The 18478-nt window shown below is 40.7% G+C and overlaps 1 protein-coding gene across 3 annotated transcripts in view; it reads left to right on the top strand.

The window, feature by feature from the left end:
* MRTFB (myocardin related transcription factor B) overlaps window positions 1-18478 on the top strand; it is a 496818-nt gene that overhangs the window by 124958 nt on the left and 353382 nt on the right. For all 3 annotated transcript variants that reach the window (XM_082260025.1, XM_082260028.1, XM_082260026.1), the window contains one exon: window positions 15491-15561. The gene's annotated coding sequence lies outside the window, so the exon portion shown is untranslated. The remainder of the gene's footprint in view (window positions 1-15490; window positions 15562-18478) is intronic.

The following is an 18478-nucleotide window of genomic DNA, read 5'->3' as shown; positions in this document are numbered from 1 at the left end:
GTGGGTGCGACTTCGGTATGCGTTTTCTTTCAGAGAAACATCAGAGAAATGGATTTTAAGGTAAGTAAAAATCCCATTTTTGTAAACCAGAGTTTAGTGTCACTGTCAACTCTCACTTTAATTTAGTAAATCTAAATTACCTTTTTTTTGGTCTGCATTGGCAGAGTTTTCTTTTTTATTCTGGCGGTTAAAAAAGAAAATATACCCAAGTGCATTTTTTTCCCACAAGTTATTGATGTCTACAGCGCAAAGTTGTACAAAATATTTAGGCCTGTTTCAAATGGGTGCAATTTCAGATGCGACTTGGATCGCCCTGAATCGCATGACAAGGGAAATAACACTGCTTTCTATGGTGTCAATTTGCATTAATGCAGCGCAGCTGGGATATAAATTTGTGAAAGGGTCCTGTGCTACTTTGGTGCAATACAGCATGATTTTGTGGTCCCTAGATTTCATGAAAATCGCATCTACATGTTTTGCCTTTAATGCATTTTTTTCTTGAATTCACCGGCATCCAAACATCCAATGATTGGTAAGGAGCTGGCATCCTCTGGTGTTCTAACAACAATGAATCATTACTGCTGTCAGCAAGGAATGTAAACAAAAGAACCCTTCAGGTCTGTTAACAATTTTTTAAGGAAAAACCCCATGCCAAAAAAAAAAAGGCGTGAGGTCCCCCCAAAATTCATACCAGACTCTTATCCAAACATGCAGCCCAGCAGGCCAGGAAACGTGGGGACGAACGAGCCCCCCCCCCCCCCCAACTACACCAACACCAAGCCAGATGCTCTCAACATGGAGGGGACTTCCCTGCCCCCAAAGAACCTTGTCCCCATGTTGATGGGGACCAGAGCTTCTTCCCCGCAACCCTGGCCTAGTAGTTATGTCGGTGTGGGGAGGTGGCTTATCAGAATTCAGCCTTCTCCCCTGTGAATGAGTATGGGGTACATAGTACCCCTACTCATTCACCAAAAAAAATCAAAGTATATAAACATACAAGACAAGTTTTTGACAAGTCCTATATAAAAAAAAAAAAAAGCCCCCTGATGTATATCCATCGTCAATCATGATGACCGTTTGCCGGCAAACCACACAGAATAAACAACCACCACTCACCAAACACGGCTGCTACCAACCAGTGCTGCTTCCCCCCGCAACTAAGTAAACAAAGGGGTGGGGCCACCCAGTGGCACCACCAGGTGACCCCATGACATTACAGGACGGGGTCTTGGAGACTTTTGTTGCTTTGTAGTGGCGGGGGTAAGCAGCGCTGTCATTTGGCAAACTTCGAGTTCAGCACCTTTTTGTTTTTTTTCCCCTGTGCAGGTCAGCAGCTGGCGGTCATCTTGATTAATTATGGGGAGACATTAAGACCCCGTTCACACTGGGGCGACGTAGGTCGCCTGCCATAGAGAAGCTGTGGACCCGTTCTAATAGGAGCGACACAAGTCGCTCCGACTTAGAAAAAGGGTCCGGAGCTTCTTTGGGGCAACCTGGAGCGACCTGCATTGACTTCAAAGTTATGAAGTCCGTGCCGGCCGCTCCGAGGTCGCGGAGCGAGCTGCGCACCGCGACCTGTGAGGTCGCCCCGGCAAGTCGGATCGCCCCAGTGTGAACGGGGTCTAATATGTATGGAATCTGGAGGGTACCTCCTCCTCCCTGCTCCTTTACAATCACCCGGCCAGGGTTGTGAGGAAGAGGCCCTTGTCCCCATCAACATAGGGCAAGGTACTTTGATGGAGGATCCGCGCAAAATCCATACCAGACCCAAAGGGCTCTTTTGTTTACATTTCCTGCTGACAGGTGCGGGTGACAACTCCTTAACGCAAAAACGTGCAGAGTTGTACTGCAGCTGCACTAGAAAATCACTTTTAAATTAGATCAAAACCGTACTGCATCAGTGTACCTAGCCTTGAAGTTGAATATATAACACATACATGAATGCTACAAAAAAAGATATCTAAAAAAACCAAAACATAAGAGATACATTTGGCTTAACCCATAAGCACATGAAATCCTGTTTTTTATGTGGTCCCATAGGTTTGCAATCCACTTAGTCGTTGATGGGAGGCAAGTTTGCTCTGTTTCTTAGCAGCTTCCAGCTAGAATCTAATATTGTTTGTGCAGAGGTGTATTTGTTTGTAAAGAACATCCAAGTGGGTTCTAATTATGGTTGGCAAGACAACCGCTTTAAAAGAGAAGAAAATATAAAATCAGAGCAGCTTGTAATATTCTGGTTACATGAACTGTGATGTATTATTGCAGAGGCTGCACACGTTATGCGAGTCATAAGAACATGCAGAGAGGAACAAATCCATATAGAAATGATTTTTTTTCCCAACGAGAAAGGTGTTCAGTGCCCTGACTGTGCTTCTGTCTAGCCAAGGACAAAACGGGCTTTAACGTCAATAATGATTCCAGTGTCAAGGATGACGTCTGATGGTTACGTAGCAGTTCCATTCAGGAGTTTTTTGTGAAGTGAGACTGGTATCAATCAGCCTCCAACAGCTAAAGCTTGCTATTTATTACTGCCTGTAGGCATATGTATGTTGCTCCTGTGTGCTGGCCCCTGGGATGGCGATCTGCTGTGCCATATTTTAAAGCACCTTTAAACAGCAGTATACTATACAAAGAAACACTGCCAGCCTTTTCATTTCACTGAAGCCATTTTGCCTTCACTGGTTGCCCCCCCCCCTCTCCCCCCATTAACATGCTAATTACATTTTTAAAAGAACATTTTCTGTTTTTATTACCTACCTTATTTTAGAACCGGTGATTTCACTACAGGGTCTAGGGCTGAAATAACTAATAGATTAATCGACAACTAATCGATTATGAAAATAGTTGTCAACTATTTTCATAATCGATTAGTTGGTCCACCGATGCAATATTTGTTTATATATCAGGAAATACAGTGCAGCACACATACAGCTTAGTACACCATCCATACATGTCATAATATACAGAGCAGCAGACATAGAGCTGTCAGAAAGTGCCCAAGAACATGTGAATGTGTGAGGAGCAATGCCTCATAGGACGTAGTCCTGGGCAAGAAGTGAGTGGTTCTGAAGGCAGAAATTGTGTTACCTTGCTATAGGGGCAAGCTATACTAGGGCCGAAACAACTAATCGATTATTCGACAACTAGTCAATTATGAAAATAGTTGTCAACTATATTCATAATCGATTAGTTGGTCAGCCAATTGGTTGGCCTGCATAAAGAATGCATTATTTGTTTACATGTCAGAAAATACAGTGCAGCACACATACAGCTCAGTACACCGTCCATACATGTCAGTATACACAGCTCAGAACGCCATCCATACATGTCAGTATACACAGCTCAGAACACCATCCATACATGTCAGTATACACAGCTCAGTACACCGTCCATACATGTCAGTATACACAGTGCAGCACACATACAGCTCAGTACACTGTCCATACATGTCAGTAAGTGCCTGAGAACTTGTGAATGTGTGAGGAGCAATGCCTCATGTCCCATCATTAGACTATATTATATTATGTATGTAATATAATATAATATGTCCCATGTAGCCCTGGGCAGGAAGTGTAAGTGGTTCTAAAGGCAGACATTTTTTTACCTTGCTATAGGGGCACTCTATATTATACTTTGCAGCTCGCTATTGGGGCACTCTGAAGGCAGAAGGTGCCAGAAGTGTCGTTGGGGGACCACAGAAGAGGAGAATCTCTTTTATCAAGCCACCTGCCTATGACAAGGGAGTCTGTCATACATAATATAATGTAGTTATGTCTGAAAATTGGAAAAAGTCTTTAATTTTTATTTTCTTTAAAGAGGAAGTAAACCCTCCTCTGACACTTTTACCTATAGGTAAGCCTATATTAAGGCTTACCTATAGGTACTGTAAATATCTCCTAAACATGTACCATTTAGGAGATATTTACCTTACATGCAGCCAGTGACGTCACTGGTGCATGCGCTCTGAAGGAACGGCCGCTGGTGCCGTTTCTTCAGAGCCCCGTGCCGTGACCGTCGGCTCCCGCGCGCGTGCGCGGGAGTGACGTCACCACGGCTCCGGCCAATCAGATGGCCGGATGCCGCGATCCCGGAAGACAGGCGACTGGACATGTCGCCCGTCATACAGGTGAGCGGACGGCACGGCGGCGGCTCGTTCTTAGGTAAGTATTTCATAATGAGCTAGTATGCGATGTATACTAGCTCATTATGTGTTTCTCTTGCAGGTTGCAGCAAAAAAAAAAAAGTTTAGAGGGTTTACAACCTCTTTAAATAAAAAAAATGATCTCTGAGTCTAATGATATTTACCAGATTTAACCTCTAATGGTATATACAGTATATCTCTTATGTCTGTTATTCTCAGAGTGGATTTGAGATTTTATATAACCATATAGCTGGTTATTTATATTTACCACTGCATAAAGATATTTAATAATAAATTGTCTTTTTTTTAAACTTTACATATTAATTAAATTATACACAACCCTTTTTTTTTAAAGGTTATTATCTGATTATTCTAAGCAATAATTGGCCAACACATCGATTATGAAAATAATTGTTAGTTGCAGCCCTAACTGGGTCCTTGTGCTTCTCTGTGCAATGCAGACATCTTATGGATGGTGGGAGGGACAGGCAGTATCCTGTACATGGCTTCCTGAAAACATCACAGCACCCTGCCTCAGTATGGCTCTCCAGAGTCCTCAGACCTGATGCAGGCAGTGAGCTGGCTCTTATGGGGAGTCATGCAAATAGCATAACTTCTTAACCACTTGACCTCCTGGAGATTTACCCCCTTTCCTGCCTTTTCTTGAGATACAGCACTGCATTATTTTACCTGACAATTGCACGGTCATGCGATGCTGTACCCAAATAAAATTGATAACCTTTTTTTCCCCAGAAATAGAGCTTTCTTTTGGTGGTATTTGATCACCTCTGTGATCTTTATTTTTTTGCGCTATAAACAAAAAGAAAGACTGACAATCTTGGAAAAAAACAATATTTTTTACTTTTTGCTATATAACATACCCAATAAAAAAAATTGAAGGAAAAAAAGAATATACATTTTTTCATCAATTTAGGCCAATATGTATTCTTCTACATATTATGTGTGAAAAAAACCCCCCAAAAAGCCTATATTGATTGGTTTGCGCAAAATATATAGTGTCTACAAACTATAGGATATTTTACTTTTTTTTTTGCTAGTATTGGCGGCGGTCAGTGACTTATAGTGGGACTGTGATATTGCGGCGGACACTAACTGACGCTTTTTAGGGACCAGTGACACTAATACAGTGATCATTGCTAAAAAAATATGCACTGTCACTGTACTAATGACACTGGCTGGGAAGGGGTCAAACATCAGGGGCGATCTGCATGCCTAGCCAGTGTTTTAATGTGCTGTGGGAGTTGTAGCACTTATACTTCGGGAAGACATGGATCCATGTCCCTGCTTTGCAAAGACACAGGATCCATGTCTTCCCTACTGACAGCACAGCGATCTGCCGACGTTCTGCTTCTGTTCTGGATGGAAAGCAGGAGTTAGGTTTTATGCAGTTGAGGATATTACATTTACTACACACAAAAACATTTAATCAAATTACTCTGGTGTGTGTAGTACCAGTCCTTCTGCTCCAGTCCAGCAACCCTCCCTACCACTTACTGCCAATTGGGCTCTGAAAGTGAAATCCAGGAGTTGCTGTGCAAATACTGCGGCTCCAGCAGTAGCGGCTGTCAACAAAAGGACTGTCTGACACTGCAGTTTTCAACACTGGCAGGCCAAATCTTCTCTGTGTTTTATGTAATAGATTAATTCTTATGATTATCTGCTCCATCTAGTGCCCACAATTCTGAATATTTCCTTATTGAGGTAGTTCAGAAAACTATGCCACTAGATGGAGCTGATGATCATAGGAATGCTGCAGAAAATACTGCAAAATTCTTCCAGCCTGCATGAATGTGTGTGACATTCGTCCAGCAAATGTTTTGTAAATAGACCCCATAGTCTCTTCTGCAAGAATTCTTTGCCTTTTTGCGATGTACATTGTAAACTGAGGTTGTGCACACAGCTTAAAGTGGAACTGCACTGTATCTGAGCACGACAAACCAAATATGCTATTTAATTTAAATTTTTTTTTTTTTTAAAGGGTAACTTTATTAAACATAAAATCTACAACATAACAAAAACAAAGGAAAATAGAGCAAACAAAGCTCAAATATCACTGTACATATTTTACAACACATCCATTCATTGTAAAGGAATCAATAGGGAAGTAATAAACATACATCTTATATTCAATCACAGATGAAAAATAGGAGGGATCAAGGTATCAAAACATTAGTATTGTAGGGATGTGCATCAAATGTAGAGCTTTTAAAGGACACCGCCACTCGCTTTTCTTCCTTTTAAGGGCTTTCCTCGCCCATTTTTATTAAAAGAAAGTTCAACAGTCACATAATTACAGGGTTTCCCTCGCAGGGGTTTTCAGCATTTCAATCTTAAAGTGGAGTTCCACCCATTTTCGTAACTTTAGATGTATGTAATCCCCTTTAAAACGACTTTTACCAATGGAAACTTTTTTTTTTTTTTTTTGCTAGTAAATACCTTATTTTCTTGTTTATTCCTCCTCTCCTCACTTCCGGGTCGGATCGGTGATGACGTCATTCGGCGATTCGCAGTGTGTGCTGGGATGTATTCCATGCCAGAAATCTTGCAGTATTACCCAGGAGCTGAGCTGTACTGTGTGTATTCAGGCCGTGACCTGCCCCGCCTCCGCCCCGCCTCCTCTCAGTGAGTTGTACTGTATGCATTGTATTCAGGCGGGGTGGAGCCCAGAACCATGGTCAGGTCTTTAATAAAAGCCCAGCACACACCTGACCAATTATTAGGCTGGCTGTTCTGAATATCTGCACCCAGGATTGGAGATTTCATCCCAACCGGATCATCTCCAGGCTCCTGGTCCCAAACTGGACTTTTTAAAACACTGAGGAAACTGAACAGCTCACTCTACGCGGGCGTTGAGTGCCTCTTGGGCTTTCTGCCATCAGGCATCAGTGATGCAGGTTTGCAAGGCAGCCACTTGGTCTTCTGTACATACGTTCACCAATTTTACAGAGTGGATGTGTTAGCATCCTCAGATGCGTCTTTTGGCCGCAAGGTTTTGCAGGCCGCCATTTAAGGAGCAGTTTACTTTTCCTTCTCCTTTGTGGTTTCGCTACAATTGAGCCCCAGTTGTTGCTTGTTGGGCTCCATTTTATATAGTTGACTTTGTTAGCTGTGGGAATTGCATTCTTTAAAGTTTGTCCTTTCCCCACCCCTCAGCGGTTACTGCTTTTGGACGTCCCATCCGTCTATGATTTAAAGTAGCAGCTACGTCCGTCGGTGGACGAAAGAGAAAATGGGATTTTTTACTTACCGTAAAATCCATTTCTCTAAGTCCACCGATGGACGTAGCTCCCACCCCTCTTTTCTCTGAAGAGTTGGGTTTTGGTTGTTATTCACTGCTTGCAAATAAACTGAAGATGCAACGGTGAGGCCAGGGGTAATGACCCGGGTATCCCCCCCCCCCCCGAGCATGTTGAAGCCTAAGCCTTTTGCTCTACCTGGTCACTCCTAGTGGGAGGGGCTTATTACCCATCCGTCTATGATTTAAAGCAGCAGCTACGTCCGTCAGTGGACTCAGAGAAATTGATTTTACGGTAAGTAAAAAATCCAATTTTTTTGGCATAGAACATAACTAAACGTATAAGAATCAATATATCCAAAGAGACACCTTAAAAGATTTCAGATGTGGGGTATCAGAACTAATAAAAGCGGTGACTTCCGACCAAAATGTTCTTACTGGCTGACATTCCCACATCATATGATAGAATGTTCCCTCTGCTAGGGAGCATCTAGAACATATGGTGGAGAGCGTATTTAGTTAATTTTTAATATTCAAAGCACCCCCCCATCCATCCATGTCTCCATTCTGTATTTTGCTAAGAAATTATTTATAAAATTACCCCCTGGCATTTCTGGCAGTAGCCATCTTGAGTAAGGGTAGATGATTCATGTATCATTTACTTCCTGGAATCCATTTGCCCTTAGCTCAGAGATAGGCTGAGCTTAGAACCCTCCCTCCCCTCCTGAAGACTGTTGGGATGTATGACATCATTTTCCTAGGCATATAAACCAGAAAGTACCTAAAGAAATGTAAAAAAAATATTTAAAACAAATAAAATATGATATACTTTTCTATCTGTTTCCTAATGATAGCAGCATAAGGACTAAAATAGTTCATGTTAGTGAGAGAGAGAAGTCCCGCTTTAAGGCTGGTACTCACTGACCAAATATCGTCAGGTTTAACAGAAACTGGCTGAAATTTGTTCAGTGTGTACAGCAAACTGTCTGACAAAAAATGATAGACTGGCTTATATCGAACAGGCATCCAATCAGCACTTGAAGCCAATGGCTGTGAGCGCTGATCAGCGTGTTTTGGTGAGGGAGGGGGCAGTCCCTCTGTCAGAAGAAAATAGCTCAGCAGGGGAGATCACTGCGCTAACATTGAATTGTTAGTACAGCAGCTTCGACCTAAGCTGTCAGGTTTTTTTTTCGTTCAGCCCTTTGCGTTAAACCAAAATAAAAAAAAAAAAAACCCTGCGTGTACCAGGCCTTAGTGTACAGTTTTATCTTTCAGTGAATGTTTTGGGGTTTTAACTACATATTACATAAAAATTGCTCATTTTGCCATGTGTTTTAAATGAAAAAAAAATATAGGTAGAGCAAGGTTGATTTGTGATGCCTCATTTCCATTATATTTGTTATCGCAGTATTCATTACATAGTTACATAGTTAGTCTGGTTGAAAAAAGACACAAATACATTTAGTTCAACCAATAAACGGGGAAAAAAAACTAATTTTTTTTTTTTTACAATCCTTTATACACAATCCCATACGCCCAGTTCATTCAGAGGATATACACAATCCCATACGCCCAGCTCATTCAGAGGATATACACAATCCCATACCCACAGTTCATTCAGAGGATATACACAATCCCATACCCACAGTTCATTCAGAGGATATACACAATTCCAAACCCACAGTTCATTCAGAGGATAAACACAATCCCATACCCGCAGTTCATTCAGAGGATATACACAATTCCAAACCCACAGTTCATTCAGAGGATATACACAATCCCATACCCACAGTTCATTCAGAGGGTATGGACATACACAATCCCATACCCACAGTTCATTCAGAGGATATACACAATCCCATACCCACAGTTCATTCAGAGGATATACACAATCCCATACCCACAGTTCATTCAGAGGATATACACAATCCCATACCCGCAGTTCATTCAGAGGATATACACAATCCCATACCCACAGTTCATTCAGAGGATATACACAATCCCATACCCACAGTTCATTCAGAGGATATACACAATTCCAAACCCACAGTTCATTCAGAGGATAAACACAATCCCATACCCGCAGTTCATTCAGAGGATATACACAATTCCAAACCCACAGTTCATTCAGAGGATATACACAATCCCATACCCACAGTTCATTCAGAGGGTATGGACATACACAATCCCATACCCACAGTTCATTCAGAGGATATACACAATCCCATACCCACAGTTCATTCAGAGGATATACACAATCCCATACCCGCAGTTCATTCAGAGGATATACACAATCCCATACCCACAGTTCATTCAGAGGATATACACAATCCCATACCCACAGTTCATTCAGAGAATATACACAATCCCATACCCACAGTTCATTCAGAGGATATACACAATCCCATACCCACAGTTCATTCAGAGGATATACACAATCTCATACCCACAGTTCATTCCGAGGATATACACAATCCCATACCTGCAGTTCATTCAGAGGATATATTCAAATCCCATACCCACAGTTCATTCAGAGGATATACACAATCCCATACCCGCAGTTCATTCAGAGCATATACGCAATCCCATACCTGCAGTTCATTCAGAGGATATACACAATCCCATTCCCACAGTTCATTCAGAGGATATACACAATCCCATTCCCACAGTTCATTCAGAGGATATACACAATCCCATACCCGCAGTTCATTCAGAGCATATACGCAATCCCATACCTGCAGTTCATTCAGAGGATATACACAATCCCATTCCCACAGTTCATTCAGAGGATATACACAATCCCATACCTGCAGTTCATTCAGAGGATATACACAATCCCATACCTGCAGTTCATTCAGAGGATATATACACAATTCCATACCCACAGTTCATTCAGAGGATATACACAATCCCATACCCACAGTTCATTCAGAGGATATACACAATCCCATACCCACAGTTCATTCAGAGGATATACACAATCCCATACCCACAGTTCATTCCGAGGATATACACAATCCCATACCTGCAGTTCATTCAGAGGATATATTCAAATCCCATACCCACAGTTCATTCAGAGGATATACACAATCCCATACCCGCAGTTCATTCAGAGCATATACGCAATCCCATACCTGCAGTTCATTCAGAGGATATACACAATCCCATTCCCACAGTTCATTCAGAGGATATACACAATCCCATTCCCACAGTTCATTCAGAGGATATACACAATTCCATACCCACAGTTCATTCAGAGGATATACACAATCCCATACCCGCAGTTCATTCAGAGCATATACGCAATCCCATACCTGCAGTTCATTCAGAGGATATACACAATCCCATTCCCACAGTTCATTCAGAGGATATACACAATCCCATACCTGCAGTTCATTCAGAGGATATACACAATCCCATACCTGCAGTTCATTCAGAGGATATACACAATCCCATACCTGCAGTTCATTCAGAGGATATACACAATTCCATACCCACAGTTCATTCAGAGGATATACACAATCCCATACCCACAGTTCATTCAGAGGATATACACAATCCCATTACCACAGTTCATTCAGAGGATATACACAATCCCATACACACAGTTGATCCAGAGGGAGTTTTATTTTTATTTTTTATATATAGCTGTTTAGATATCAGTATTTTTGCAGTTTTTTGTTTCAATACAGAGAACATTTAGTGATGTTTAAATTTAGAATATTAGCTATGTTTGGAGTTACCCTGCCAAGCTTACTTATTTTAGAAGTTAATAGTCAAGAACGGAAGAACTTAGAACTTAGTGCCAGTATTAAGTCGAGAAAGGAAAAGGAGTTACCATTATACTAGCACTTTCTAAAGAACTGTACTTTATCATGCAATGTTCTTTCTCAGACTGCATATATTTCACACTTATTTCTTTTAGAGTGGCAAGTAATTCATTTAAAAAAATATGCAATATGTTGTTTCTCTGTGTTTACTATTTCATTCATTTGTTGATAATATGACATGATGTTAAAGTTCAGAACGTTGATCTGTATATGACATCAGTTAAAGAAAATTAATATTTTTTTAAGTAAAATGTATTCCTGTTTAACCTCTTATTAACCCTAATTAGCACTTCCTTCCCCTTTCTCCTTAGCTATTTGTATACTGATTTCTTTTTTCTTTCCTCAATATTTATTTTTTTTAGTCTGGTTAATATTTGTGCAGAAATGAAATAAAAAGTATTTTGAAAATAAGTCAAATTAAATCATGATTTAAATCACTAGTAAAGAGGCTTGATTTAAATCATAATTATTAAATAGCAACTGTCATCTCTGTCCCTCAGCGGCTCCTCCTCTGGCCCGCTGTTGACTCACCGACAGTCCCTTTCACTTTAATAGGATGGCTGGTGATGCGGCAGTGTCACAACAAGGTAAGGGACGTGGCGGCAGCAGGTGAGTAGATGCCCACTAACAGGTGCTGCCATGATGGATGTGAAATTACAGGTGCTGTTTAATGTAAGGACTTATTCTTGCTGGTAGTTAGCATCTTTAAAATTTGCAATCAAAATGAAGATTTCCTATTTAGAATAAATAAGCTGTCAGGTAAAACAGCATTATCAAAACCGATTCAATCATACAGTTTGTAGTGTACATACTGTAGATTTGAAAAACAATGCGATAAAGGAATATTCCTGAACTTTGTTTTATCTCATGGTTACTGTAAAATTATGTGAATGCATCAATGCAGTGCATGTTATCTTAGCTTGCAGAGTTTGGATCTATTGAATGAGTTTTTCAAAAATCTAAATTTTGCAGAATATACAGCCTCGTGCTACATAACTAGGCTCAATTTAATTTCATTTAAACTTAATTATTACTGTATACTAAATAGAAAACTATCTTTAGATAGATTTTTACTCCAAATGCATTTTGTTAAAATAAATATAATAAAAAAAAAAAATCTGATAAAACAATAATTTAGATTTTTATCCACCCTGCATTGCTGTAATTAGTACCAACAACATCATTTTAGGCTAGTCGTACGTGAAAGATTCTTAATGGCACCCCCACGCATTGGCAAAATGTCCGCAAAACCTCATGGCACCATGTGGTTCTATATGGTGCATTTTCTTAAAAATAGGTAGGGGAATTCCTTCCCCGTGTTTCTGTGGGTAGGGTCATTGAAAAAAACTACTTATTTAAAAAACTGGCCAATGATCAAAATATGTATGAAAAAAATGGTTGTAAGACTTTTTGTGTATAGATTACATAAAAAAAATAAAATATTAATTATTGAAAGGCCATATCACCAAAAAAAAGCCTAGTTTGTCCCCCTAAAAAGAAAAAAAATGTTGTATATGGGCCCATAGAGGAAATGTAAAAATTGCTCTAGTTTGTATGGAATATACAGGTACTGAGGAGGTTAAATATGACTGTCCTGGCTTCTGTATTTATAGAGTTTGGAGATAAACACATCTAGAATAATAATTTGTAGCTATTTTAAACCACGGACAAAATGCTGCCACTTATAACAGTAGCTCATTAATAGTCTCCACAGACCTCTTTTAGTCCTTTGATATTTTGAAACTGATTTTAAAGTAGAAACTTTTTTTTTCTATTTTGACAGGCTAGGGAATAGTTAAAGGTGAACTACAACTCTTCAGCAAGTTACTAGTTATACCCATACTTAGAGTGTAACATTTTGCCAAAAATACTTCAAGTGCCCTTTACTTGTGACAGCGTGCTTGGGTTCTTCTCCCCTGCAGCTGCTGTCACTTTTTAAATTGGCACAGCTATGCGTGACCCCCACCCACACAGCTGTGGCATTCATTCACTGAGCTCTGTGGGAACTACAAGTCTCGTCTTCCACTGCTGCAGACGAACTTGTAGTTCTCAATGTAATACAAGTGCGGTGATCATCCTATTCATAGTCCATTGACTGTTCCTCTAGCTCTCCAACTGAAAGCCTGTACCTACAGACAGGGAGCTGGAGGAAGAGTATACAGTAGGATTGCACCCACAATCCACACTGATGTTTGGTGCAATGCTTTTTAGGCTCCTGTGTTAAAAAGAAAGAATAATAATAATGCACATTTTTCCTTCAAAAATATGTGCATTTATTTATTTATTTATTTTTTAAGGTGAATCCTATAACCCCTGCTATTTTTTTCCCATCTGCATGGATTTCTCTTTACTTTCTGACCTATAGACACCAGGAGAAAGAGAGAGGAAATATCCCCAAAGTGGGATGGTTGCCACTGAAACCTAAGTCCCCTATTGAAAAATTAACCCCTATTTCTCCTCTGGTAACAACTCAAAATTTTGGATTTTCCCTCTCTTTCAACCTCCGTCACAGTGATCAACATTACAGAAGTTTCTGACCTCTCACCCCTCGTCACACTATCCAAAAAAAGTTAAAACTCTAGTCTATAGATATATATATATATATATATTTGTCAAAGCAATCTGTCCCCATATTGATGAGGACAAAGGCCTCTTCCTCACAACCCTGGCCCAGTGGTTGTGGGAGAGAGTGGGGTAGCTTTTTGGAATCTGAAAGCCCCGAGACATGTCGTCTATTAAAAAAAAATGTCTCCTGATATAAATCCATTATCAATCACAATGAACGTCAGCCGGAAACTTGCATTAAAAAACAAAAAAACGTCATCTGCCATACACAATTGTTCTCAAAGCTTTACACTTGCCGAATGACAGCACCGCTTTCCCCACACCGCTAAGTAAACAAAGAGGTTGGGTCACCTGCTGATGTCACTGGGCAACTCCACTCCCTATGATGTCACACGATGACCCCCTGAGACCCCACTGTGGCAGAGTCTCTGAGGGACATCACAGGGGTGGGGGCTTTGTTTACAAAGCGGTGGGAGGGGGAATTAGGTCGGCGGCCACCATACATTGTGATTGATGATAGATTTACATCAGTATATACACACACATTAAACCTTTTTAATAACCTATCACATAATCTCTGTTCTCAGCTGCGTAAGGGTCTTTGAGAGCTGGGGGGAGGGGGGTGTAGCAGTACATTGATCTTCCCAGTGAATAACTGTGTGTAAATAAGTATGGGGGAAGGGTCTTTGAGAGCTGGGGGGAGGGGGTGTAGCAGTACATTGATCTTCCCAGTGAATAACTGTGTGTGTAAATAAGTATGGGGGGGGAGGGGTGTCAGACAGGCTGTTTTCCCTGCACAGCCAGAAAACTGACAGGAATACAGGATACTCTTTAACACAAATCCATTGTACAACAGACACATATCAAAAATATGAAATTTTGGGGTAACATATTCTTTAATTCCACAATCTCACCTCATATCTTAGAAAAAGTTCACATTATGCTACAATGGGAGTTTTTAAAGTTATGGCAATCAGCTACCTGTGTGTGCAGGGAATGATCACTTCTGTGCTAGCTCTGCTCACTGACCCAGTGGCACAGAACAGCTGGGCTTCAGCACAGTAGCGGGTGGAGAAAAGAAGTGGAGCTGTGCTGAATGCTAACAAGTCGACTAGCGGCAGAAAATTAAGCGGAATCTACAACCCAGTGTCAGGCCGCTGTTGTAGGGAGTGGGTGTGCAGTAACAAGCAATGGTGCAAGAACAGGGGCAGGATGGGTAAGTGAGGAGTTTACTATTGAGGTGGTGCATGAGAAGATGCTGACGTGTAGGGAGGTCAGTGGGCAAAAGAGTTGGATTGCTTTAAAACAAAATTTGAACCCCTTATTTCTAAAGCTCTTTATATTTGGAAATAGCTATTTATAGTCTGAAATATCTTTTATGTAAAAAAAAAATGCTTTCAGAGAGTGTACATGGCTGCTTTCTCTAATGGTGAAGCCATCTCCCGAATTAATTTTCTCTTGCACAAAGGCCTGTTTATAAAACTATAGTACTCGTGTACGTAATTAGTTGTCATACAAGCTATTTTTTTTTTTTTAAACCAATTTATCATTGTTTTAGTGCTCTATCCTTTAAATTACTGTTTTATAAACACATGGGAAAATATAATTGTATTTTTCTGATATTGTGTTTATTGAAATTGTTTTAATTCAGATTAATGCAATATAATCTTGTAACAGTTTTTTTTCTTTCTTTTGAAGGTTTTAACATCTTTCGTAAGAGATAAGCATGTGAGACACATCAAACGTGCAGTTCCACATTGAAGTAACAGGTTTGTTTAATTTTGTACTCTTCACTTGGTGCACATTTGGCATGTTATTTAACACGAAAATGTTTGAGTGTTGCAGGCAAGTACTTTTAGAGCCGGTTCACACTGGGGCGACTTGTCAGGCGACTTGGTCGCCTGACAAGTCGCCGTGGGTCGCCTGCCATAGATTAGCACAGAACCCGTTCTAATAGGAGCGACACAAGTCGCTCCAACTTAGAAAAAGGGTCCTGTACTACTTTGGGGCGACCTGCATTGACTTCATTGATATGAAGTCCGTGCATGTCGCTCCGAGGTCGCGGTGCGCGCTGTGCACCGCGACTTCACAGGTCGCCCCGGCAAGTCGGGTCGCCTGTATGTGAACCGGGTCTTACGGCACTGCAATGGTTTATGTATAAAAAATAAAACCTTTTTTTCTAAACAACATGTTAAAACACCATCAATATTGGCATGTATATCCCCAGGGGGAAAAAAAACAGGGGGGAAAAAAAGACAAAGAGGGAGGCCACAAGGCATCCAACAGCCAATTACAACATACATAAGTTGAACATTGTTGAAATTAGTAAAAGGTAATCAACATAATACATCACAGGTGATGGGTCCCATGAGGGGTGACAGGGAAAATCTGCTGTCCATCAGGATCCCATCATGTTGCATGAAGAGTACAGTTATTGCTCGACATGTTTCGCTATTTTTCATACCATCCGGGGAAGGTGTGTTATTTGGTCCAGAATCTCTTCACTGTCTAGCTTCCAATGTACATATAGGAGCACTGGATTGTCGTGGCTCCTTGCATCACTGCAGTCTGCTACCCTTTCTACATTAAGTTAGACATGACCTCTGGGGGTCAAAGATGACCGGAACTATATACTATTTGTTCCTACTAATTTTCTCTACCAGTTAAACATCTATACACTTGTCATCCGGATCCTAGTCCCGGACCCTATACACATCTTCCTCGTTAACTCTACGTGTGTGGCACACAACTGTCCTACTGAATTACAACGTCATACAGACTTACGCTATAAGCTCCTGATAAAGCTATTAAAAATAGCGAAACATGTCGAGCAATAACTGTACTCTTCATGCAACATGATGGGATCCTGATGGACGGCAGATTTTCCCTGTCACCCCTCATGGGACCCATCACCTGTGATGTATTATGTTGATTACCTTTTACTAATTTCAACAATGTTCAACTTATGTATGTTGTAATCGGCTGTTGGATGCCTTGTGGACTCCCTCTTTGTCTTTTTCCCCCCGTTTTTTTTCCCCCTGGGGATTTACATGCCAATATTGATGGTGTTTTAACATGTTGTTTAAATAAACATTTTATTTTTTATACATAAACCATTGTAGTGCCGTAAAAGTCCTTGCCTACAACACTCAAACATTTTCCTGAATATATTGGGAGGAGGCACCTTAGTATCTAATTGTTGCTACATGGATTGACGCTCAGGCTACTGCCACCTGAATGCGTTAACAAAACATTCTTCATGTTATTTAACACGTCATTCAGATATTTGCTGCTAGTGTTATTTACAGTTATGTGAAGGGTCAGATTTCTACACGGTCTTAAGCCTGGTACACACCAATAGTTTTTTTTTTTCGTTCAACCCAGCATGTTAAACACAACATGTTGAACAAAAAAAAAAAAAAAAAAACTGACCGCTCTGGTCAGAGCCACAGCACTAACGATTCAATGTTAGTATAGCCATCTCCCCCGCTGAGCTGTTGTAATCTGACAGTGGGACGCCCCCCCCTGCCAGAACACTTGGATCAGCGCTCTCAGCCATTGGCTGAGAGTACTGATCAGGAGCTAGTCGGCTGCTGGTTTTCGGACATACACACGGGCCAAATTTCGGCCGTTTATTATAGAACCTGCCGATGTCTCCCGACATTTGGCCCGTGTGTACTAGGCATTAGTGTGGCACAGTCACCTGGGGCAGAGCCAAGCCTATTGGACCATTACTATGTGGGAATATCCAAACATTACATGCATTAGCATGTCTGCCTGTAGTCTAGCAAGGATTGCATCTAGAAGGGAGATCGTGCTACTAGCAAATTCAGTGCTGATGTATAAGTGTTATCACCTGAAGAATAAAAGTGATTTGACTACAATATTTCTGTTGGGGTCAGCAGGTATGTTAGGAGGAGAAATTCTGGACAGAGATGGAAATTGTACTGCTCTGTGGTGTTCATAGCTAATATTCCAAAACACATATATTTAGTAATTTAGTTTATGACCTTGGCTACACACAAAGTTACTTAAAGTAGCCCCTGCTGGGTAGATTCCCACTCCTTCTGGTGACTGTTGTCCCCAGGACAGGCAGCACAATTTTTCTCTTGTCCTAAAAGAGGTAAGGATAAATCTTCCAATAGGGACACCTTTTTTGGTGACAGCAGTATAAGTCATCTGTCTACACATTTTGAAGAAAGTTATGCTCACTTTCTGTTGTTTCTCAAGGAGAGGATGTGAGTAGAAATCCCTCCAGTTGGATGCAATATACAATAACTTTCTGCTATTCTGTATTATCCATTTTCAAAATTTTCCACAACCAAAAAAAAAACGGCCACACAACTAGCATCTTCAGATGGCACAGCAGTGGCAGCTTCCATGTTTCTCTTAGGTTTGTTTTTTAGATCATGCACACAAGATAACTTACATTTTTTTAAGAAACAGTGATACATATTGGAGTACCCTTCATTACAGAGATAACTATTAACAATGCGAGGGTGTACCCATCTGTTATAGGATTGTTCATGCTCTCAGGAATACAGTACAATACATGTCATAGTGGCCAAGGAACCCCTACCCCTCCACCCTGTCCCAGCTAACAACATTATGCGGGAAGGAGACTATGCTGCCTCTATACCAGAGATGCCATGCACACCTATTCAAATTTTTTTAATTTACATAAAA

The sequence above is a fragment of the Pelophylax lessonae genome, assembly GCF_965119305.1.
Source record: "Pelophylax lessonae genome assembly, chromosome: 6".
Classification (NCBI taxonomy): Eukaryota; Metazoa; Chordata; class Amphibia; order Anura; family Ranidae; genus Pelophylax; species Pelophylax lessonae.
The sequence above is the reverse complement of the archived record's forward strand: the minus strand, read 5'-3'. Positions and strand labels throughout refer to the sequence as shown.